Source organism: Molothrus aeneus, chromosome 12 (genome assembly GCF_037042795.1).
Source record: "Molothrus aeneus isolate 106 chromosome 12, BPBGC_Maene_1.0, whole genome shotgun sequence".
Classification (NCBI taxonomy): domain Eukaryota; kingdom Metazoa; phylum Chordata; class Aves; order Passeriformes; family Icteridae; genus Molothrus; species Molothrus aeneus.
In genome coordinates this window covers 2853214-2877947 of record NC_089657.1, presented here as the reverse complement: position 1 = coordinate 2877947, position 24734 = coordinate 2853214, and the positions used below count along the sequence as shown (strand labels likewise).

General features: G+C 43.6%; 1 protein-coding gene across 3 annotated transcripts in view; it reads left to right on the top strand.

Moving 5' to 3' along the window:
- The window catches only part of CHL1 (cell adhesion molecule L1 like), a 127716-nt gene that overhangs the window by 10006 nt on the left and 92976 nt on the right, over nt 1–24734 (top strand). For all 3 annotated transcript variants that reach the window (XM_066558283.1, XM_066558284.1, XM_066558282.1), the window contains exon 2: nt 21465–21545. The gene's annotated coding sequence lies outside the window, so the exon portion shown is untranslated. The remainder of the gene's footprint in view (nt 1–21464; nt 21546–24734) is intronic.

Here is a 24734-nt window from a genome sequence, read left to right as displayed (position 1 = left end):
AAAGAATAGAGATAACTTAGGCCTCTCTGGAAAGGGAGGAGTTGCAGGTTTGATAAATGAGGATAACTGAGGTTGGTGTCAGGGTTTCCTGCTGTTGGAGGTGGGATGCTGTGAAACCTCAGTCAAAACCAAACAATCCCAACAAGGCTGGCGTGTGGAACTGGCAGCAACCTTGTTTCACAGAATCATGGAATGGTTTGGGTTGGAAAGGACCTTAAATCCCACCCAGTGCCACCCCTGCCATGGCAGGGACACCTCCCACTGTCCCAGGGTGTCCCAAGCCCTGTCCAGCCTGGCCTTGGGCCCTGCCAGGGGTCCAGGGGCAGCTCAGCAGGATGAAGGACAAATAGGATCCTTTCACACAGGGATTTTATCTGAATCCACGAGAGTGCTGGAAAGCCAGGGTCAGTTGTGGTGTCAACAGCTGAAAGAAAGGGTTTACAAACCTGGAGAGTCAAGGAAATAACCACAATATTGATTTGAAGAGTGGAGGAAATTCCCTGCAGTGAGAGATTTATAGCTCAATCTGCTTAGCTCATCAAAAAGAGGATTGAGAGGGGACTTGATTACAGGGACAAGTATTTTCATGGGGAAAGCATATCCAGCTTTTTAATCAAGAAGAGAAAAGAAAAATCAGATCCAATAGCTGCAAGCTGGAGCCAGACAATTTTAAATTAGACATTAAAGACAATTTTTTTTTTTAAATCTGTGATTAACCACTGTAATGAACTGTGATGGAGACTGGCTACCTTGTGTGACACAATCAAACATGAGTTGCTGGATGTGTTTTGAAGAGGATAGGGAAAACACAACAGAATGTGCTGTACAGAAAGGTGCAAAGGCCTTAAAAATGTGTGAGCATTGAAAGGGCAGTCAAGGAAGAAGAAAGAAAAGGGAGGAATGAGGAAGCACAAAAAGGAGGAATAGAAGCATTGGAAGGACAAAGAAAGGAGTTTCAGAGCTTCTGTTTCAGAGTATCACAGCATATGTGTGAGCAAAGTGAGTTTTGGCATTGAGAGCACCTTGGGTGTTGGCAGAGCTGGAGTCATCTGTCTCCCAGTCAAAACAGCAATTTTGGATTCTGGGCTGTGTTAATGATGATAAAGAAACCTCCTATTCGTGGTCTGGGCTTTTGGCAGAGTTGTGGTGCTGGGGGAGAGGATGGTGCTGCCAAGAGCAGGGATGGACCCAGGGTGGGATCCCACCAAGGTTGTGCCACCCTCCCCTGGAGCAGAGGGCACGTCCCGTGTCCCTGGGCATTGGTGGCGTGTCCGATCCATCACTGGGGTGGCACTGGGGTCTCCTGTGTGCCCCTACTTTGCTGCCATCAGTTTACACACACCAGAGTTAGGGGAAATTAAGAACTTTGTATTTCTGTCGTTGAACCAAATTTTCAGGATGGGAAGAGGCTCCCTGGAACAGAGTTAAGGGAATAAAGTAGGGATTTATTAAAATAAATAGGTGTAAATAAATACTTTATTTATTAAAATAATGGGATTTATTTATTAAAATAAAGGAAGGTGGGTCCTTCAAAGGACAGTACAAGAGCCCAGCCATGGCTCCATCCAAGATGGGCCCCAGATCAGGAGTTCTCACACTTTTATCAGTTTTGGTCCATTTCCATGTTGGGGTTCAGTGTCCAGTTCCAGCTCCAGGTGATGCAGTCCCACCCTCCCAGTTTGCTCCCCTCCATTCCCTGTTGTTGGCACTTTTTGGGGCTGAAGCTGCAGCGGTGTCCTTGGTTCTGGGCTGGAAAAGGATTGTTCTGTGGGACTGAGCTGTGAGAGAGCTGCTGACACTGTGTGTGGAGTTCAGAGTCACACACCAGTGCAGTGCAGAGTCTGGGAAATGTGAAAGCTGAAACTGAAGGCACCGAGGAAATCCCACAGGGAGCCCTCGGTGGTCTCAGGATTTTTGATGTGTTCCCTTTGTTTGTTTGTCCTCTGAAGTTGTTTCACCAGAGCAGTGATTGACGCTCCTTTTTCCAGGAAACATAACTCTTATTACAACTGCTTGCAGTGCCTAATAATGAGCTAATCATTAATTTACACCTGATATTGTGTATTTTCTGTGGGGCAGTGCAGTCATGCTCCAGGTAACTTTGTTGCTTTTTTATTTTTTTTTTCCTGTGGATTTTCAGCTCTCAGGGAAGTGAAACAGTTGCCTTAAACTCTGTCAGTAATTTTGCTATCATCGGAGCTCTGTAGCTAGGACTGGAAATCACTTTTCCAGAAAAATTTCCAAAACTCCTCTTTACCTCCACAGCAGAGAATATTCTGTCATGGTTATGCAGAGGGAAACCACTCACACAGTGCTGGTTTTTCACAACCCCATCCCAAAGGTGCTCCCTTTGTTCAGCAACATTCCCTGCATTGTTTTTGGACTGGAAGAGAGTCACTATTTCAGGATCTTTCCAGTGGAAATAGGAACATGTTTTCTTTGGACTATTTAACCAAACCATCAACTCTTTGGGCTCAATGAGAGCTCCAATTACCTGCAGCTCTGTTTCTGCCTTGGACCTTTTGCACCGAGTACCAGAGTGTGGAATTGGGCTGGTTATGCCCATATTCTGCTTGGAACTAGGAAAGCTGCTAAATGGGAATAAACTGATTTATTGGGAGGAAAAAATACAAAGCAAAGGATGAAAGGATGTGTGTCCTACCTGCAAGAACTGGCTGAGTGGGCAGTGATTATTCCAAAATCCTGCTGCAATACATCCACCTTGATGATCATTTTCTTTCTCAGTGGACATCCCAATAATTGTCTTTGCCCCAGGATCCCCTGGAAGCTGCTCTCAAATCAGAGCAGCCCTTCAGCATTTAACTCCTGCCATTGTGACATCCATTAGGAATGCAGAGAGGTAGGAATTACCCTATTCAATCCGATTAAAGATCCAATTAAGCTGGAATCCTCTCTCTGTTAGTAACCAATACCACATGACTCAACACCCTGGGAAAAGCCCCAAACCTTCCTCCTTCCTCCCCTGAACCCTCATCACAATTAAGGAGCAAATTGTCCCATAAAGATTTTATTTTATTTTATTTTATTTTATTTTATTTTATTTTATTTTATTTTATTTTATTTTATTTTATTTTATTTTATTTTATTTTATTTTATTTTATTTTACTTTACTTTATTTTATTTTACTTTATTTTATTTTACTTTATTTTATTTCACTTTACTTTATATTTTATTTTTTATTTTAATTTTTATTTTATTTTATTTTTTATTTTCCCTTCTTCCCAAGCACTCCAGCTTGACTTCCATCCTGAAACATGAGATCAATAACCCTTATAAATTCTTTTTCTGCCTTGGGAAAGTATCATTATTAGCACTTGAAATACCTCATCATTCCCCTAATCATCCTGCCCTTTGTATCAATAACTTTTCTTGTGTCAGACAGGTCACAAAGGTAATTATGGTGATTTTCTCTCTTGTTTTAAACGTGCTGTGTCTTAATTCCAGTGTGATCATTGGAGTGGCTCTTTGACCTTGTCTCACCTGTTTTCATAAATACTTGTGTCTGTCATGTCCATTCCTTGAAACACTTCATCTGTACATGAAATCCTGAGGATTCTTCTCATTCCTTTCTTAAAGGGACTTTTATTATTTTCCTTTTTTTTTTTTTATTTAGTTCTTTTTACATCTCTAATTTTTGAGTGCAGTTCTGCTTTGTGTCACAGGCAAAAATAAACCAGCGCATCTAAATTACTAATAATTATTATTAATAATTCTTTTAGCCCTTTCTAAGGCATTCTGTACAAAATCCTCATCTCAGTTGCATCCTGAGCACCTTGGGCTGCTGAGCAGATGCTTCCTATTGAAGTGATTTTTATTCATTTTTGTGAAAAGCAGAGAATCCAATTGAATCCCTCTCCTCCTTCAGCCTCCTGAAGGCCAGGGGCTATTTGGTGAATTTAACTTCAGTTACATCAAATGAAACAAATCCATTCTGCCCCTTGAGGAAGCCTCGTGTTTTAGATCATAGGTTGCTTCTAAATATAGGGATGGGAAATTAATGCCTCCCTGGATGGATGATCCTGTGACTGTCTCCTGCAAGGGTTTCCACTGTTTCCTTTGAACCGAGTGGCCTGGTCATTTCTGAACAGGCTGAACTTTGAGTGGATAAAGTGTTTATAAAATAGATATTTATGAATATATATATTTATGGTTATATATTTATGTTTGTATATATATGTGTGTGCACACAATTAGTTAAATTACTGTGTGTGCATGGTTTTGCACAGAATTGTTTAACCATGGTGGCAGTACATGGAAAATAAAATAGTTTGGGAGATATATCTGTAGATATATCTTTGGTTTTGTTTCAAAACCATTTTGTGCAACAGGCAGTGGCTTTAGCCTTGGGCTCTTGAATCTGATCTCACATTTATCTTCCCTGAAAATAATCAGAGTACATCAACATCTGATGTGCCTGAAAGGGAAACAAACACAAGTGAAGCAGCTGAATGTGGAGCATATGAAATGTTTCGAGTTATTCCTGAGCTATGAACTTTGAAATTTGATATTACACACCTATAATGTGTTTTCGTGAATGTTCCCATACAAATGCATTTATACCTTCTATTTATAAAGATAATCAGGTTTTTGCCTTGTGTGGGCACATGAGAAGTGCTGGAAAGCTCATACACTAAAGTTTATTTCTTTCTAATAATTAATAATTAGGTGTCACCTGAGAGGTGGTTCAGATTCCTTCTGTTTTGGGATATTGTTTTATTTGGGTGCTCCTCTCTGAGGAACAACTTCATGCTGTCTTTGGCACTCTCAGTGGCTGATGTTAACACTCAGAGCAGACAAGAAGATTCAGATTTATATTTTCTTTTTTTCTTCTTTTTTCATAAGTGACTTGCCTCCCCAGGCATTTTTTGACAGGGAGGACATAATTTCAAATTAAATGTGAATGTGGAGGCTTTCCAAAGCTCCAAATTGCAGAGATTTCTCAGCGTGGCTCAAGGAGAAATAAAACTCTCCATGCAGATGGGCTGCTGTGGTGGGAGGGGGCAGCTCTGGTACCAAAGCCTGAGTTTATTGCCTGGTACAACAAATTTGGACACAAGAGAGGTTCTGTCCATCACTGAGCTGCTTTTATTCACTCTTTAACAACCTTTTCCCTTCTGGAAACCTCAGAAAGGCCAAGCTGGATTTTCCCTTCTACCTTTTCCCTTTCACCTCCAGATGGTGACTGGTGCTTTAACATCTTACTGATCAGGTGAGTCCCCAGCATCAGTGAGCACAGGGGTTCTTAAAAGGAAGAATTTGGTGTCCAAGCAGGAATTCAGAGGGCCAGGAAGGGCTTTTTGTCCCTGCCAAGGCGTTTGCTCTCATTTTGGATGGGGAGAGGTGCAATAAGGAGAGGATGTCCCTCTTCATCGTGGTGGGCCTTTTTCAGCTATTCCAGGAAATTGGTGTCTGTGATTTGTATGGCTTTGGAAGGGAAAAAAAACCCAACAAAACCCCTTAACACTCCAGATCTAAAACATGAAAGGATGAAAAACATGAAAGGATCTAAAGTGTGAAAGGATGTCCCAAGTTCAAGAGCAGAACTTTCCTGCTGATGAAACAGAGCACAGGGGAACCTCCTTGCCTAGATCTCCATTTTCCTGTCCCAGGCCTGACCAGGTCAGGTCTGCATTGCCTGGAGCTGCTTCTCTTTGTGTGGGTTCTGCCTGACTGAGGACACGACATCTCCTCACAGTCTGCCTTTCATCTCCCCACCTTTATTCTCTTTCGCACCTTTTGTTCCAGCACTTGGCCTGTGTTTGACCTCTTGCTCTGCTCCTCCTTCTGCGCTGCTCCTGTCCCCAGCCCCGCTGGCTCTCAGGGGTTCTGCAGCTCCAGAACTTTTCCTTCCAGGATGATTTGGGGTCACTGTGGTTTGATGCTCCTGTCCCCAGCCCCGCTGGCTCTCAGGGGTTCTGCAGCCCCTGGAATTTTCCCATCCAGGATGTTTTGGGGTCAGTGTGGTTTGGTGCTCCTGTCCCCAACACTGCTGGCTCTCAGTAGTTCTGCAGCCCCCAGAACATTCTCAGTGTGGTTTGATGCTCCTCTCTCCAGCCCTGCTGGCTCTCAGGAGTTCTGCAGCCCCCGGAATTTTCCCATCCAGGATGTTTTGGGGTCACTGTGGTTTGGTGTTGATCAAGGACTGTTTCCACCTGGCATCTGTTAATTCATACATCTCTTAGAAATAATGAATTTGCAGACATGTATGACAGGCAGGGTCTGTCTCCCTGCACCAAAATCTCTCCCTCTGGATCACCTTTTTTTTAGATGTGGCCACAAATTTCCTTTGTGCCCCCACATTCAGGAGGTTTTTCCTTCAGTGCTGAGCATCCAGCCTAGGAAAGGAGCAGAGCCAACTCGGAGAGCTTTAACCCATAATAAGTCTGATGTCCTCGGGGAGAAGGGAGATTAAGGAGCCCAAATTCTCCAGGAGATTGTCACTTGGCTAATGATGATCGTAGCCCGTGGCAGTGGGGGATGATAGGGCTGATACTTAGCAGGGGTTGTGAACCAATTAGTCTGCTCAACAAAACACTCGGCCCATTGGGTGCAAATGTGAGGAATATTTATAGGGCTGGCTCCGCAGTCAGCTAATCAAAACTGGAGAAAGCTACTTAAGAGCCCGTCCCAGGCTCTGCAGAGGCCCTGGGATTACACAGCTGACAGATAAACAAATGTTTGCCCGTGTAAATATTAGGACTCAAAGACTGTATTTGAACTCTTTCTCAGTTTGCTAGCGGTGTAAAATCAATTAGGGGTGATTAGAGCGGGCTGGAGTGCACTCCCCTGGGGGAGCAGCCTCTGTCCATGGCAATTCTCCTGCTGGCTTCTCCCAGCCTGGCTTTTGGGGTGTCCCGTGGGGGGGTGTCATCAGCCGGCCAGGTGAAATGGGAGCAGCCCAGTGAGGATTCAGGTGCTTCGCATTCATTCCTGCTTCAGCCCTGAGTGTTCCTATCAACCCCTTAACCCATGAACTCCCAAACTTGCTGATTTTCCAAAACATGGCGCTGTTGGAGATAAACCTTGGTCTCACAGTTAGAGCTGTCCAGCACCTTCTGCTGCTGAGGCAGAGGCTTGGTCCTTGCATGAAGTCTGCTAGTAGAGTTGGAGAGAAAAGAATTCATCTTAATTTACAGGCTGGCTTAAATGTTTCCAAGCATTTCTCTATTGGCTTGTTTATTTATTTGCACTTCATTTCAAATTTTCATGGTTTTTTTCCCCTCTGATCTCAGGCCTCAGTTGCAGGAACACTTCTGCAAAACAGACAAGAGTAAGAAAAATCCACAGTCTTCCCCGGAAAAGCTTTCTGAAAGCTGAGAGTATTGATTGCTGAGATTGAAGGCATAAATGTGGTTGTACATGTCTTTACAGAGAATCTGCAAATAGAAGAGCAGCTTCTAACCCTACTGCTCAGCTCCTCACCAAAACATTCTGCCTTGCTGTTTCCCAGCTGTTATTTTACAGCAAGTGATCATTTTGAAATACAGCCATTTTGGGTTTGGGGCTCAAGGTTGTTTTCTCCAGTTTATTTGAAAAAATCACGTTAAACTGGGGCATTTATTGCACTTGGCAAGCTCCACACACTAGGTCTTCACTTAAAGAAAAACCAAATTTTAATAAAAGCCAGGTTGCAGATTGTTCTGGTGAGCACAATGTAATTTTATTTTTTTATTATTGTTATTATAGTTTTTTTTACACCCTCCTGTGTGTAAAAGCTTTCTTTATGCTGCTGCTCCTCTGGCTGTAAATGGCTTTAAGTGCAGTGGGTTTAATACACAGATGTTCTTTCTGATGGCTCCTATGTGTTGAAAATGACATAATGTCTTTTTTGAGCCTGAAAAGCACCATTCTCATTGGTCCTGGTCATTGTGTTAATAGTGCTCTTTATTTGTAGGTTTTCTTCAGGGTTTTTTTTTTTTTTTTTTTTTGCTTTCTTTTTGTTCATGTGTGTATCAGAGACAGAACACGCTGGCAGTTAAATGGGGTAAAAATGATCTTTTGGAGAGGACGGTCCAAGTCCATGGAGGCTCTCCAGGGATCTCATTAAAGCATTCTTTCCTAATCCAGTGTACTGCAATATCAGCTCTCTGAATCCCCACAGTGTGCCTTCCTGATAGGTTAGTTTACACAGAATTAATTGTCTAATTTCGCAAACAACCAGTACAGTGCACATTGATTTTTATTTATTTATTTATTTATTTTGCTGTCTACTTTTAATCTGGTGTGTTGCCCTTGTGGATTCTGCTCTGTAATTCAAGGTAGTTTTACAACCCATCTCTACTTACACCAGTTTTTTATAACCTATATCAATAGGAATCATTATTTATTTTTATCATTCTTCTTTTTGTCCTTCCAATATATAAGAACTGCTGGTAATTTAAGCAATAATTTTCTGCATTAAAAAAAAAAAACAAAACAAAAACAAGTATAAGGAGGTTTCAGAAAAGCAAATTCAGATTGTTTAAAGCTTCAGTGGTTTAGATGCTCCAGAGACTGGTCCTGAATGAGGAGCTTGGATTTTCCTTGTCCTCAGAGGTCACCTGGCTGCTTTGGTGGCACTGGAATAGCACAGGGAAAATGAGCCTTGCACAGAACAAAGGACCAGCCAGAGGAAATCAGTTGATAAAGAAGCACAGAAAAATACATTTGAATAAAATCTTACAATCTGGGCTGCAAATTTGGCTTGAACAAGTTTTAAATATATTTGGAGGATCTGTTTTAAGGTAAAGTTCTTGAAATGTAGCTTGCACACAGAGGATTTTTGCATTAGAACCAGAGGATTATTCAGGTTCACAAAGCCCTTTAGGATCATCAAGTTGAACTTAGTACCTGTGGTTTTTAACCTCGTGAGAAAGATGGATTTACTCACAAGGGTGGCTGCTAAAAACCTGCTGCTCCCAAATACTTGCTCCAAACTGCTCCCAGCTTGGCTCCTCATTCTGCTGCAGATTCCCTTCCCTTCCCTTCCCTTCCCTTCCCTTCCCTTCCCTTCCCTTCCCTTCCCTTCCCTTCCCTTCCCTTCCCTTCCCTTCCCTTCCCTTCCCTTCCCTTCCCTTCCCTTCCCTTCCCTTCCCTTCCCTTCCCTTCCCTTCCCTTCCCTTCCCTTCCCTTCCCTTCCCTTCCCTTCCCTTCCCTTCCCTTCCCTTCCCTTCCCTTCCCTTCCCTTCCCTTCCCTTCCCTGTTCAGGCAGAGGCAATAGGAATGAAAAGATGCAGAAATGAGATACTTTGGTTTATGTAAGTGAGGGAGATTGAGGCAGTAGGACAAGGTGAGAGAAAAGACAAGTCAGGATCGCTTATTTGGAAGGCAAAAAAACCCCAAACAAAGCAGCAAGATTATCCTGAATGCCTGTTGTGATTCAGAAAATGTGTTGATTAATGTGCTGAATTTCATCTTCTCATTCTCATTTGCATACACAAAATATTTTCCAGTGAAAACTACAACTTTTTGTGTAAGAAGTGAGCATTTTGGACAATGTTCATCTTCTCCGTGTTCCCTTCTTTGCCAGCATGTCTAGGATGGTGAATAGAAAAGAAGTCAGGGAAAGTTTGCTTTGCCATCTCATTTATTGTCCTTTTGGCTCTTGCTTCTATTAAAGAAATTCAGGAGCAGTGGGAATTTACACTGGGAATTTGCATTGCCACAGCTGTTCCAAACTCCTTTTGCAGCAGGGATTGCATCTCCCTGGGTCTGAAAAATTGAAAAGGTAAATGGGATTTCTCCATCACCCCAAAGTTCCCAGCAACTGCACACTGGGCTTGAGCAGACCTGAGGCTGTTCCCTGTTGGGAGGGAGTGTGGGACAATCCTGTCTGGCCCTGTGATAGGGATGTGACAGCGAGCAGGGACCCCAGAGCTGTGTCCCATCCCGGCCCCACCGGCAGCGTGCGCGTTCTCCTCCTGTCAGTTGTTATCTCGGGCTGGTGGCATCATACACTAAACAACACTTTTCCTATTAAAAGATGAATTCCCAGCACAACTGAAACCTCTGGGGCCTTTGTCACCAGCTTCAGTGGGGCTCAGCTCCCACCTCGTGGCTCCGTGGGAGGAGGAATAAATTGCTGCCATGACCGCGCCTGTCGGTGCAGGGGAAGGATAATCAGCAGCCAGTCAGTCATGGAGCTGGTTGTCTGATGAATAATAGAACTGAGTACGAGTGAAACGTTGCCTTCCAAGTGGGTGAAGTGATTTTAGCAGATTAACATGAGTGTAGGCAGCCAAGAAATATGGCATGAAAACCAAGTGTGAGAGGAGTTCTAGACAGAAGACATCAACTTTTCCGTCTGTCTGGCGTCCAAAACACGCTGTGGATTTTTGTGTAAATACTGCACCAGGAAGTTGTTGTTATGTTAATTCTTCACCAGGAAGTTGTTGGGGATCAAGAAGTCAGTCTTGTGTAATAAGAATTTGTTTCTTCTTTAGTTTTTTGTGGAAGTGGGTTGATGTTCTTAGAGGAGCATGAGGAAGATTTCAGTGAACACCCTTCTCCCTTTTTGCTTCTTGTTAAAAATACCTTTGGAACTTGTTAGAGGAGCTCCTTTGCAAGGTGTTCAAGACCAGCTTGGATGGGGATTGGAGCAACCTGGTCTAGTGGAAGGTGTCCTTGCCCATGGCAGGAGCTTGGAACGAGATGAACTTTAAGGTCCCTTCCAAACAAAACCAATCTGTGATGGCACAAGGATGATGGACCACGTTTTATTGGAAACCCTGGCTTGGAAACTCTGATTGCTGACAGAAAGATGGTGAGACCAGCTGGTGCAGAGAACCTGTGGGACAAAGACAGGTGCTGGCTTTGCAGATCTACTACCTCTGAGCAAAGCAAGCAACAATTAAAGCAGAAGAAAGGCAGCCCAGTGTAGTTTTAATCATTAGTCTCAGTTTGTCGTTGGCCTTAACGCTGCGTGAAGCTTTGTGAGAACATAAAGGCAGCTCTGTAATGCTGAGCCTTTTAACCAGCCCTGTTTGTGGATTGTGATTGGCAAAGCCATTGACTTCATATTCTTTCATGTTCTTTCTGTTCCCTCCTGTTTTGATGTTATCCTGCAGTCATCTTAGCTGCGTATTAAACAAGAGACTGCTTCAATATAAAATGATCAAAGGGCTGGGGGAACACAGGCCCATAAAGAATATATGGAGAGCTCGGGGAGAATGGGGAGTTGAATTTAAAGGCTTTTTCAAGCTGCTTAATTCCTGCTTAGATTTCTGGTGTCACCAATAGGCAACAGTCCCTTTCTTTAAATCTTTTACTAAGGATTGACTGGCAGAATCGCTGTTTTACATGAGGTTTAAAGAGTGAAAGGCCACCCTGAAGGTCAAACCCTAGGAGATTTCCTCTAAGAGCTCATTGATTCTCCTGGATTTTTGACTAGGAGAGAGACCACTCCTTCCTAGATCTGCAGCTTGGATACAAGTGCCTCAGTATGTGCCAGCACAGAAGGCAGGAGCCAAAGTGTAAGGGCAGGAAAAAAATTAGAGAGAAAGATGCTGTGGGGCAGACAGACAATGATCTCAGTCTTGTATCTTTCAAACTGGTGACATTATTAGCTACTGGTCCATGAAAAAAAGGGCAGTATTATTTTATCTGTCTCAGAAATGGATTATGTTAACAATGAAATTGGGCAGGATAAAGATTTATGGCCCCATCCTCGGCTTGAGTAAACAGACAGAGGACCTGAGTGTGTGGGGATGGAAAAGCTGGGCTGTAAATGCTGGGGATCTGGTTTTCTTCACGTACAGACACAAATTCAAGGGTGCTGTGACTGCACTGTCTCTTTTTTATACCAAAAAAATTCAGATGAGCATGTCTTGCCTCTCTAACCTCATTAGAGTGTTGGCTTTGTGAGCTGCCCAGTGCTGTGGTAGTGATTAGCAAAAGCCTACCCCATAAGCAAACTCTGTATTTGTGCTATTACCTACTCCTGTGATATTTCAATCTGATTCATTAGAGAAATTAGCATTTTTATGGACTAATTAGGGGAAAATGTTGCTCGTACCCTTCCTGATATACAAAGATTTTTCATCAACAAAGCCACATAGAAGTGAAACATGATTTCATCCCCCCTAAAAAGGAGGAAAAGCAAAATGATTATTCTAATTAATTTAAAATATTGGGGAGATTTGAACTTAAAACCAGGAATTAAGAGATGGTTAGATTGCTGCACTACTGGCAGTTTGTCCAGTCTTTTTGAATTTGTAATTCCAGCTCTCTTTCAGCTATTTTGGTTCTTGAGGCATAAAAATATTTTAAAAGCTGTCAGTCAGTCACTGTATTTTTTGTGACAGTTGCAAAATGCACAGTAATGAGAATGAATAGTAATGAGTGCATTATCCAGCAGCTATAAATACCAATTGATTTCCACTGTAAGTTTATATATTTCAGTCAACATGCATTTTTAGCCTTATTTTTTTCTCTTCTTTAAAACCAGGCTCAGGTTTTATTAGACTGTAGCTAACAATCATTCAGACATGTCTTGGTTTCCTTAATGAACCACTTGCTTTTGAAGTTTAATTCTAAATCTGCCTGTGTGTCACTTGCTCCTGCTCACGATTTCTGTTTGCCAGGAGGGTAAAAATGGGTGTCTGGGACTAAACATCTGAGGTCTTTGCAGGGGAAGTGGTTTGGTTTTGGTTTTTTTTTTTTCTTTTCTGAGAGGGTGGAATAGCATTATTTTAATCAGTGCAGACATCTCCTGGTTTGATGGTTATGTTCTGATAATGATCCTGCTTTGCAGAGGCTCGGAGCGGCAAACCCTTCATTCTGGGCTCCTGTGGAAAAGGCAAAAATCTCCATCTTGCACAGAGGGGAGAAGTTCAATTAGGCCTTCTGGTGTCAGGGGAGGTTGATCAGGCTTTAATTGGCTCCAGCTGACTGGCTTTTAGGCCATGCTGTTGCTCACCTGCAGTTGGACACTTGTCAAATACGTATGGAATTTTGTATTGCGTTTGAAAGCGTTGCACCAAGTCAGAATAATTATTTAAAATTATGTTCTGCAGTGAATGCACTGTGAGGAGCAGAGTGAAGTGAAGAAAGGAGAAACTTTCTCCTTCACCAGAAGTGAAGGAGAAACCATTAAAATTGTGGAAGAATGTAAGTAAGAAGGGACCTTTGGAGCTCCTCCTGTTGAGCATTGGCATTGAACTTAATGTTGGCTTTGAACTTAAATCTGGTTGCTCTGGGCTTTGTTGGGTTGAAAACAGGAATTGGGCTTCTCTCTCCATGCTGGACAAACCCAGTTCTCTCAGCTCTCCTCCAAAGTTTTGTGCTGCATTGTTAGAATCATAGACACTAAGAATTTTATACCTCCTGTGTTAAAACCCACAGGCCTTCAGCTCCACCTGGCATTTGATTTGCTTTTCCTCCTTTTTTCCCTGCAGTTTGGGCCAGGTTTCTGTATCTCTCCTGGACAGTCCCCACTCCCACCTTCTGTTCGCTTTCTGTGCTGGAGCTCGCTCAGGGATTCCATGTCCAGCCAAGTCAGCCTTCTGCCATGTCTGCTCCACTTCCCACTCATTGGGGTGGGTGGTTCTTGTACTTTGGGGAGGTTTTCCATGAAGATCAGGGAGCTTTCCTGTGCCCTTCTGCCCCCAGGGCAGCCAGCCATGGCCTTACAGCTCCCACCTCCCCGAGCAAGCCAAACTGCTCCCTGAATTTCAGTGTTGTCCAGAGATCTCAGTCGCTGGTGCATCACCAGTGGCCACATTCTGTGAAGGCTGACTCAAGTTTTGTCCACTTCCAGTTCTTAACTGGGTGTTGGGCAGCAAACCCCCCTCCCTGATGGCCTCTCATTCTGGCCTCCCAAGAATTAACTCCCAACAACCCTGTTTCACAGCATAACATTCCTGAGAAATAACTCTGACTCAATAATCTCTTCTGATGAAAATCCTGTTGTCTTTGCATTGTTTTAAACTCCTTTTACTCCTATAAAATTCATTTTCCAGGAGAAGCATGTATATTTTTCTGATAGAAAAAAAAAAAAAATCCTATTGGACCCTAAGTACTTGGAGTACCATAATAAATTAGTCATCTTCTTGATGGCCTTCCTTGCTGAGGGGTTGTCGGTGTGAAGTCTTGGTGCATGTCTGTGGGCAGAAGGAGTTAAAAGCACACTTGAAGCCTGGAGTGCCAGGGTAAAGCACTCCTTGAATTGATGACTTTTTTCAGTTGCACTTTCCTCCTTGTGCTTTCAGCAGTGCCGAAGTTGGGATGCTCAAATTGCCCATCTTGACCTCAGTTGTCTCCTGTGTTAATCAAATGCCCTGTGCTGCTACTTGGGCCATTAGCTGGGACTCGGAAGTTTTATTTCTGGCTCTGCAATTATCCCCCTGCTGCAATTTCCTTATCTGGGTTGGGGATAAATAACAAAGCTCTCCTTCTTCGCAGAAAGCTCGGAGATTTGATGATGAAAAATGCTATATAAGGGTTCAATGTTGTTATGGGAACAAATATCACTTTGTTTGCATGGCTTGGCCATCTTAACAAGCAAGCAGGGAGTTGATGACCAAATCAAGATAAGAATTGAACAAATGAGGGATAATGAGCAACTTCAGACTATAGACTTCATTTTTTCCTTCTGCTTGAAAGTCATTCACTTTTTTATGTCTGTCTGTAGAGGATTTTTAGTCTGTAAATAATTTGCCAGTTGGTGTAGAAATCTTTTAATTCGCTTCTTTCATCATTTGCTTATCATTTTAGATGCCAAATAAGTTACTTATTAGTTGGTGTGATCATTAGCAATCTCAGCACAGAATCACACATTGTAAGGTTCAGTTTTCAATTTCAATATTGGGCAATTTTCAAGTGCATTTAAAGGGCATTTCCTGAGGGAAAAAAAGTAAAAATTATAGTTTAACAGTGAACTATCTTTATAACAGGAAAAAAATAATCCTTCATTAAAACTGTGCTCTAAATCTGGTATGAAAAGGGCAGCAGAAAACTCATCATTTAAAAAACTTTCAAACTTCTTTGCCTGTTATTTTCACTCAGTGCCATGGGTTAGGTCCTTGTCATCTTTCAGAGTTCATGCTTCTGACAGCTTGCATGGGATTGACTTTGTAGAGTGAAAAAAAACATCCTCAGTTCAATTTGCACACGATTTTTAACCAGGAAACATAAGGAAATGGTTTGTCAGGTGGGATAAAAAAATTTTAACTTCAAAAACCTACACTGATTTATTTGAGTTGAATGCCATTTACCTTCAAACTGAGAGAAGGTTTAGGTGGGATATTGGGCATTAATTCCTCCCTGTGAGGGTGGGCAGGCACAGGGTGCCCAGAGCAGCTGTGGCTGCCCCTGGATCCCTGGCAGTGCCCAAGGCCAGGCTGGGCATTGGGGCTGGAGCAGCCTGGGACAGTGGGAGGTGTCCCTGCCATGGCTGGGGTGGCACTGGGTGGGCTTTGAGGTCTCTTCCAACCCAAATCTTTTGGGGATTCTGTTTCACTGTGCTGAGAGTTGCTCCAGAATACCTGAGAACAACCATGACTTTGGGTGGGAATAGCTGAAAAATCAGTTTCTTGAAGATTTTATATCTGCAAAAACATAGGGCAAAGTTTTCTGGCTGCTTTCATTCCTGAAACCCCGATATTGTGCTAAGATTCCATGGGTCTCCTGGAAAATGGTGGCTATTTCCCAGCTGCTGTGCAAACACTCGGGATGCTGCCTTCCCTTGGGGAAATCCTTTTTCCAGCCCGTGCTGTTGGGTTTGCACATCCTCCGTGGTGAGGAGCTCCCAGTAACGCAGCTTTGAGCGTCGGAAGGTTGTTAAAACCAGCGTGAGTGCTGCCTGAACCCCGGGGCCATTAAACGCAGAATCATTCTGACTGATGGTGCTAAATGTGCCGAATTTTGCCCCAAAGTGCTGGCAGGCTGCTGGTGCTGTCGGTTTTGCTCACTGACTTTTATGGACTCTCAGGATTTATGGAGCCAGCAGGGGAACTCTGGCAGAGGTGATTCTGCCCCAGTCCCAGGTGCCCTTAGGGGGCAATAAGAGCACCTGGTGTGCTCTGTAAATTTGAACTCAACTCGTGTGTGTCGTGGGGTTGAACTGCTGAGCACTCGCTGGAGGTGTGAACATGAAACCTGGCTGATTCTGCACAGACCTTGACATTTTCTTTAGGGAAAAAAAAATGGCTCTGCTGTGGCTGGGTAATGACGAGGCTCAGAGAGAGACTGTGCAGCAAGGAGCCTTTGCCTGGGTGCTGGAGCCAAGGTGATTTTCTCCTGGTAACTATTCTAACAGCTTTTAATGCCATATATCCATATGATTAAGTTCAGCACCTGAATTATGTACTGGCAAAGAGCTATAACATTTCTTATGCCTGAGCAGTCGAGGACCCAAATCTGGCCCAATAGACTTGATTTACAAAAATGTGTTCATGGCTGCCTTCTTTTACTGGTGCAGTGAATCACAGGAATTGTCAGCCAGCATCATGAGGGGGGCCCAGACAGCTGTGATTAGTATTGCAAGGCTCTCTTCATATTCTTCATATTCCAGTAATAAATAAACAGTTGTTCGAGCAACTTGTAGCATTGAGCTTGGAGTAATTATGAGCCACCTTATTCCATGTGTCCCACAGAGTAGAAACATGTTTTTATTAATTTCATTTTCCTGGTGGGAAAAGTTGAAATATGGGCCAAGCATGTCTACTAAACTAGACTTCTTAATTTTATTCCTGTACAATTAATATCTCCTACTGTTGTTAAAAAGAAAATAATCATATTATTTAAGGAACAGAAAAATGCTTGTGCTGACTCTTCTCAGCACACTGCATCTTTGCTGGTTGTGTTCAAAATGCACATGGGTAAAATTACATCGAGGATGTCTATTTCTTTATTAAAGTGTTTCTTTTTTCTCTTGCTGTTCTCAACCCATATTAATTTAATGTACTTGGTGTTAGTCAGACATCACTGTAAATGCTCCCCTTAGCACATTTGCATTGCTATGGCATCCATAAGCTGTAAGGACCTTGACCTTTTGCTGGGAAAGTTTATCCACTTCACCCTGTGCTATTTTCCAAGCTGGTTAAAGCATCTTTTTATTGCTTGTCAGAAGCTCCTCCTTGAAAACCCTTCAGCTGTTAACATGCACAAGGGCAGCTCATGCCTCGCTGGCGGGGCTGATGGGGACAATGGGTGGGGACAGCGCCCAGCCCTGGGTGCTGGGATTGGGGTCCTTTCCTCCCTTTGCCACCCACAGGTCCCTGAAATAGGATCAGCCTTGCTGGAGTGCCCTGAGAGCAGGGTCAAGGCAGGTTTGATGTGAGAGCAGCGCTGGGGGAGCAGCCAGAGCAGTGCCAGAGCTCCATCCTGGCCAGCATTCCCCTCCTTTGATGCCGTTCTCCTTTCTCAAGTCCTCCAGGACAAATCTGTGAATTACCTTCCTCTGTTCTGTAGGAATCTGCAGCAGGCACAGCTCAAGTGATATTTAAATATTTATTTGTCATTTCCAGAGCATTATCTGAGCCTGACTGGCAGGTTTTGCCTTTGTCATGTGTGTGTGTGTCGAGGAACAATGCATGGGTGGAATGTGAAGGTCACATTGCAGCAGGGACTGCTCATCCCTCTTTGTTTGCTGCTCCTGTGCCAGCTGGAGGTGCAGGAGCCTGGGGAGCTGCTGGTGCCATATGTGGCATGGCCAGGGGCAGGGGGTGATGCCAGCCCTGCTCCTGCTCCTGCTCAGATGGGGAGCAGGGATCTCTGACAGCCCCAGAATTCTGGAGGGAGCCCCTGAGCAGGCTCTGAGCTGCAGTGGGTGCACTTGAGCACAGAAATCAGCTCTGCCCCTGCTCTTTGTCATGGGAAACATTTCCAGTGGTTTTGGAATTCCAGTGAATTTTTATTGTTTAAACTCAGCCTGAAACCACCTCTGTGCCCTGCCTGCTGCCTCTCTGTGCCACCCTGCCAGGCAGGAGTGACCAGCTGAGTGCAGGCAATTGTCACCTGCATTCCCTCACAGCTTTCAGCTCCTCTGACCTTTGGGGAACTGAAAGACAGAGTGAGCGTCCTTGTGGAACATCAGGACAATAAAATGCTACTGCAGGGACCCAGACATGCAGACACTTTGCCCATACCCAAAGGGGAAAAGATTAGATTTTAATTTTTTAAAAATCCCAACAGATTTCCCATCCCAGGGCACCTCACTTGGATTCAGGCCACAGGGTTTCTAGGACAGTCAGAAATCCCAGGTAGGAAGGGTGCAGGTTTTTCCCTTGTACTCAAGGCATGAAAACCCAACAACAGGCTGAGTTTTCAGTGTGGACTGGAGACAGGTTTCCTCATTAAGACACACCTGGTTTCAGTTATTCCTCAGTGAAAGAAACCCTGTGGCTGATTTTTAAACTTGGGGAACTTGCTGCAGCCAGAGAGCCCAGCTAGGGAGGCCAGAGCTGGCTGTGCCTGGTTGTTCCACAGGAGGAATGATGGTCTTTCCCCTTTTCCCCTTTCCCTTTTCCCCTTCCCCTTTTCCCCTTCCCCTTTTCCCCTTCCCCTTTTCCCCTTCCCCTTTTCCCCTTTCCCTTTTCCCCTTTCCCTTTTCCCCTTTCCCTTTTCCCCTTCCCCTTTCCCCTTTTCCCCTTTCCCTTTTCCCCTTTTCCCCTTTCCCTTCCCAGGTGGGAACACCTGGAACAGAGCCCTCTGTGTCACAATTTTTCCTGCATGTTGTAGACAAGTCTTGGGCAAAATACTGGATAATCTTCCCTGGGGAATTGCAGAATCCCTGCAGGAATATTGGACTGGAGGTGCAGGAGGATTCTTGGAGTTCTTTAGGGAAGGCAGGGGAAGGTGTCGCTGCCCATGGAAGGAGGGTTGCAATGAGATGATTTTAAGGTCTGTTTCAACCATTCTGTGATTCCATGGTTCTCTGACAATTGGCTGGCTCTAATAAACCCAGTGCTATAAATCAGCTGATTGATACTTGTATCAATCTTGTATTTTTTCTCCCAAGTTTTCTTACACTTTTCACTGGAAGTTTTTTTGATATAAACCCTCCAATATGACAGCTTTTTTTTGCCTGTCCTCTGTCCACACAGTCCACTAATAACTTCAGCCCCACAGATTCTCCCCAGGAAATGCCATTAAGATTTTCTTTTAGCAAAAGTGAGCAGCCCTTCAGAAATCCTTTATCAGGCCTGTTTTTTTCCTGTTGTGGTTTTCCTCTTGCCTTTTTCTTTTTCTTTTTTTTTCCCATGGATGGCTGTAATTTAAAGCTTACAAGATCGATAAGTCCAAGCTGCACAGCATAAATGGGAGAAGCAGACAAACAACTGGTAAAGATAGGAGACAGCTGATGAAAATGAATTCAGCTATAAAGCATTTGAGTTACTGTTCTCTGCTGTGATTTCTGAGAGAGATTAAAAAATAGGAGGAGGGGGAGATACAAATCATCATTTCCTCCTCCCTCAGAATCTCAGGTTGAAATAGTGCTGAATTTCTTCTTTTTCCTCCTGTGTCTCTAAACAAACAGGAGATTTTTTTTTTTTTAATTTGGAGGAGAGCTTTTAACCCAATTGCAGGAGAATTGGCTTAATCCAGAGCTAACAGAGGGCAGTGTCATGGCAGGAATTCTGGACCTGATGTAGGAACAGCATCGTGAACTCCCTGAATCCAGCCCTGAGACAAACTGAAACCCTGAAAATGGCCTCTGTTCTGCCCTGCTTGGTGGCAGAGGGATTTTTCCACTCTGCTTTGCAGCCCTGGTGATTCTGCACGGGGCTGGGTTGGGGTTTGCTCTCTTTTCCAGCCCAGGCATGTCCTGCAAAGCTTGGGCCAGGCTGGCACAGCTCGGTTGGGCTGTGCCCAGCTGGCACGGGCTGTGCCAGGGGAGATTTGCATTTGGCATCACAAATTGCAGTCACATTGCTCTGGGAGGTGCAGGCTCTCTGAAAGGCTGAGTGCGGTGCCAGCAGGAGAGCAAACACTGCTGAGCTGAAGCCTCAATAGAAGTCAAGAAGGATTAAGGTGCAGCTGAAAGTAGAACTGCGGTGCCTAAATCACCACGGAGCTTTAGAAAATGTTTTCTGTTCACACCAAAGCCATAATTTATCGACAGAGGGGTCAAACTGTAAAATATATGGGCTAGTGGGTTGTGTTTCAGTGAAACTGCAAACTTCTGTTGATGGGGAGATTCTTACAAATGTTCCCTGTGTGCCCATGGCCACAGAAACCCCCTGAAAGGCTGAAGATGTGTGTGTGGCAATAAGCAGTGACATTTTATGTGTTTACATCTGTGTGTGCTGATGTTGGCTCTGCTTACCCCAAAAGATCAGGGGCACTTTGCAGTGTGAATTTGAAACACTCTGGGAAAGGAAGTCCAGGTGCACGTGGGCACTTTGGGAGAGGGATTGGACCTGTCCATGAGGAAATAAATAAATCTGTCTGCACCTGGTGAGATGAGAGCAGATAGAGAGATTATCAAGTAGTGACAAGAAATAAAACAGGTTAGCTGAATTCCTCTTTATCACTTCTTTTCCCTCAAGACTCTCTGAATATCTTGTCACTCATACGGAGAGGCTGGAAAGAAAATCACTTTTAAAGGTGACCCACAGAGGTAAAACCAGACCAAAATGGTGTTTGTGTGCTCCTTTCCCTCCTGGGTGACACAGGAATCGGTCTGGTCTTGCACTGTGTGAGTTGTAACATTTGGGAGAGCAGGAAAAGTGGGATTGGAGCTCCAAAGTCTGTTCCAGGCTTTTGCTGCTCCCAGCACCCTGTGGAGCATCCTGTGACCCAGCTCAAGGTGGGAATATCGAGGTCAATGGCAGAGGTGTGTACTGTCCTTGTGGTAAAATACAGAAATGCAGCTCTTGGTCAATGTGTTTAAAACAGGTGGAAAGTATTGAAAAAAACCCCAAACAAACAGTTAAAGGATCTGTTTCCTCTTGGATGCACTTTTCTCCCATGAGCTGTTTTTATTTCTTTTCCTTTAAAGGAAAGTAACTATTGAAAATCACTTTGCAACGTGTTTCATGTTAGGAGAGCAATAATGTAAGTGGTGATTGATAAGATTTATTGTTTCTGGGTTCATGTTATCTCGTGATTCTGAGGAAAGCTGAATCTTATCTGTTTGGTGCTGTATAAACACCTAACAGACTTCAGAGAGCTTGTAATGTGAGCAGACAAGAAAGGCAAAGGCAGAGAGGGGAAATGTGCAGTAAAGTACCTTGTTCCAAGGCCACAAACCAGGTTTAGAATAAAAATCAAATCTTCTCACTTCAGCCCATTTTTTTCCTCTGTTCCAGGGGGTATGTTGCTTCTGTTATTTAAATATGGAAAAACCTCTCCTTTTCCAGGTAAATGAAGGGCAAGCAGAATGAGATCAGACAGAAACTCAGCATACAGGGAACAAAAAATAAAGCAAAGAAATTGTACTGATAGAGGTGCTGGTTTTAGATAAATTGAACGTATGACAACATATGACATTACACAATTCATAATTCTTTCTTTGTTTCTAGATGCAGTAAAGTGTGGAGACGGATTCAGATGTAAAACTACAGCCTGACCATGCACTGATGAGGAAACAGCCCCATGTTCTGGTTAGAAATGCATCTTTTTCTTTTTAATGAAATGTTTTAGATGTTGATTTGATTTGCCCCTCTGTCTGAATGATCACAGTTAAAGTCATTGTGCCCATTCTGGACCTGTTTGATACCATTTCTGTCTGGAAAAAGCTCTTTATAAAAACACAAACATGTGTGTGTGTATGTGTTTGTGCAGGTAGGCAGGTTCTGGAATGCTTCCCTGTGATTTGAATTCCCTGGAGGGTGTGGACATGCTTTCAGAGCCTGACAGCTCCGAGGTCAGATGGAGCTTGTTTGTCTTCCCTTTCTGCAGCTCGAGCAAACATTCATTTGTTATTGTGTGTGGAGCTGAGCCCTAAGCCAGGCTTTATCCTGTTGTAGCAACTAATTGGTGAGGAAATTGTGATTTTTACATTTAAAAAACCCCCTCAGCTCTGGAGAAAAAGGTGCTGTGATCATTCCACCCTGATTATTTCAAGGTCAGTGTCCCATTCTGCTCTCCAGCAGCTGCTGGTGGCCACCAGGGCAGGGAGGGGCTGGATGGATTTCCTTGGATTTCCTAAAAGTGGAAGAGAAATAGCGGAAGAGCGGGGACTTCATGGTGGCACTGCCAACAACTGTTCACAGGGAAAAAAGCCTTTGGAGCCCTGGAGTTATTTATGGCTTGGACTTCTCCAGGACAGTTTGTTTCCACGGGCTTTTAGTGCGCATGGGCCCTTCCTGTAGGGAGATGTGCCTGGAGGAAATAATCACACTGGCAAGGGGGTTCTGTCTAGTTATTTAACTGTTTTTAAATCCTAGTCAGAAAAAGAAAAAAAAACAAAAAAAACCAAAAAAACAAAAACCAAACCCTCCTGTAATTCTGTTTTCTTTCTGTTTGTGGCTGCTGAAAAGGGAGTCTTGGCTACCAATGTGTTCATTTCCCATGGATTTTTGCTAACAGGAACTTCAAGGTGAAAGCTTTGCCTATAATGGGAATTATTTACACCATAACTTCCTTTTGAGCTGCCAGTTTTTAGGATTTTGTGTTCTGATCGCTGACCTTGACTACTGTAGAGAGCAGGTTTCTTAGGTATCTGCTGCTGAATTTCATTTTGTGAACTTTGGTGGGCTGCAAAAATCAGAATGATAAAGTTATTGACAAAATGTAGTTTGTCTGAATAGTGTTTAAAATGTTTTAGGATTTTTTTTAATTTTTTTTATACCCACTGATAAATTGATTTTTTTCATTACAACCAGCAATCGTTCCAAGTAGAATATAACTTACTAATTTCTGATTAACCCCAGCTAATCAGGCAGGCAATGAGATCCAGCTGCTGTGTAAGTCCAGATCTCCATAAAATCTAGTTATATTTTCATTTAGCTCGTTGTGGGAGCAGCTCTGACCTGAAAAGCTGACTTCCTTGTGTGCTTGTGAGCTAGCTGATAAACTTTCCCTCTTTCAAGCCCATCCAGCTGGAAAGGCCCCCATGAAAAGCTGGCTGGTTTTTGGGTATGAATGAAAAAGAAGAAAGATTTACTCTGTTTTTCTTAGTGGACAATCTCTGTTGTTTCTTCTTGCACACCTCCAGAACCTTCTACCTTTTATCCCCCAAACCTTCTCCTGAAGGATTTATTCTGTTTTCTTGAGGGCCAATCTGTGTTGTTTCTTCTTGCACACCTCCAGAACCTTCAACCTTTTATTCCCCAAGCCTTCTCCTGAAGGATTTATTCTGTTTTTCTTAGTGGACAATCTTTGTTTCTTCTTGCACACCTCCAGAAGCTTCTACTTTTTTATGCCCCAAACCTTCTCCTGAAGGATTTATTCTGTTTTTCTTGGGGGATAACCTTTGTTTTTCTTCTTGCACATCTCCAAAACCGTCTCCTACCTTTTATCCCCCAAACCTTCTCTCTGATTGATTTATTCTGTTTTCTTGAGGGCCAATCTGTGTTGTTTCTTCTTGCACATCTCCAGAACCTTCTGCCACCTTTTATCCCCAAACTTCCTCTCTGGGAGGGTGTCCCACAGGCTGAGCCGTTCCATTTCCAGAGAGGAACTCTGGAAATGCAGGCACAGCATTCCAGGTGCAGCTTCCTGCATGGAATCACAGAATCACTGAGGCTGGAAAGGACCTTTAGGGCCATCAAATCCGACTGAGTGCTGCAGCACTGCCGAGGCCACCGCTCACCCATGTCCCCAAGTGCCACATCCATGTGGGTTTTGGATACCAAGGGTGTCCCAAAGTGCTGCAGCCTTTAGAGCTGGAGCCTGGCTGTGCCTGCAGTGTGGGTGTTTGGATTTGGAGTGTTTTTTCCCTTTGCATCCCAAATCCAAGCACCATTTCTGTGTTTTTGTGCCATTTCCTCTCTGTCTGAACCCGTTTCCCAGGGCAGGGATCAGCCCTGTGACCTCCTTGCCCTGAATGACCAGAGAATGAACCCAGAGCCATTCAGATGGGGCTCCAGACTGGATTAATCTGTGCTGCCCCACAAATAACTGCATTTACTCACACAGGGGCTTTTTATTTAAATGCATTTCTCCTCTTTGTCAGAGAGAGGAACTGTAATTAAGATTTCATTGTGTGATGAACTCCCTATATTTAGAGCATTATTGGTGAATATTTTCCTTTCTGAAACCTTTCAAAATCTGAATCTGAAACCTTTTAAGAGATATTTGGCAGTGGGAAAGTTGGTAATCGTTCATTTTCATTTAAAATTCAGGGCATGATAGTGAAGCTGTGTTTATGAGGAGGGTACATGGTCCTGTCATTTTCTACTTGCTTAAAAGCTGCATAAGTGGTTAAGGAAGCTCCCATCCTGAGGAGAAGAAAGGGCTCATTAAAAAGATTAGCTCATAGAGAACAAATTAAACTTCAGTGCCCTGCATAAAGATTATAATAACTAATAATAAATGAATTAATAATGCATTAAAGGAGAATTCCTCCAGTCAGCCTGTCACACGCTTATCCTTGAAAATTGACTTCGGCGAGGTGTGTCACATGAGCTAATGGCCTTAACTGATGGATTTGGGACTTTTCCACACTCCAGAATCCACTCAAACCCATATTTCTGAATTTTTGACAGATAGTTTGCCAGATAGTCTTGCAGTAAGTTGGGCCATGTGGTGCTGTAGCTGGGGAGGAAGCTCTGCTTTTAACCTCAGGTCATCGGAATTGGGAAATCCTGAGCTCTTGGAAGGGGAAAAATTGGCAACCCTGGGCTGGG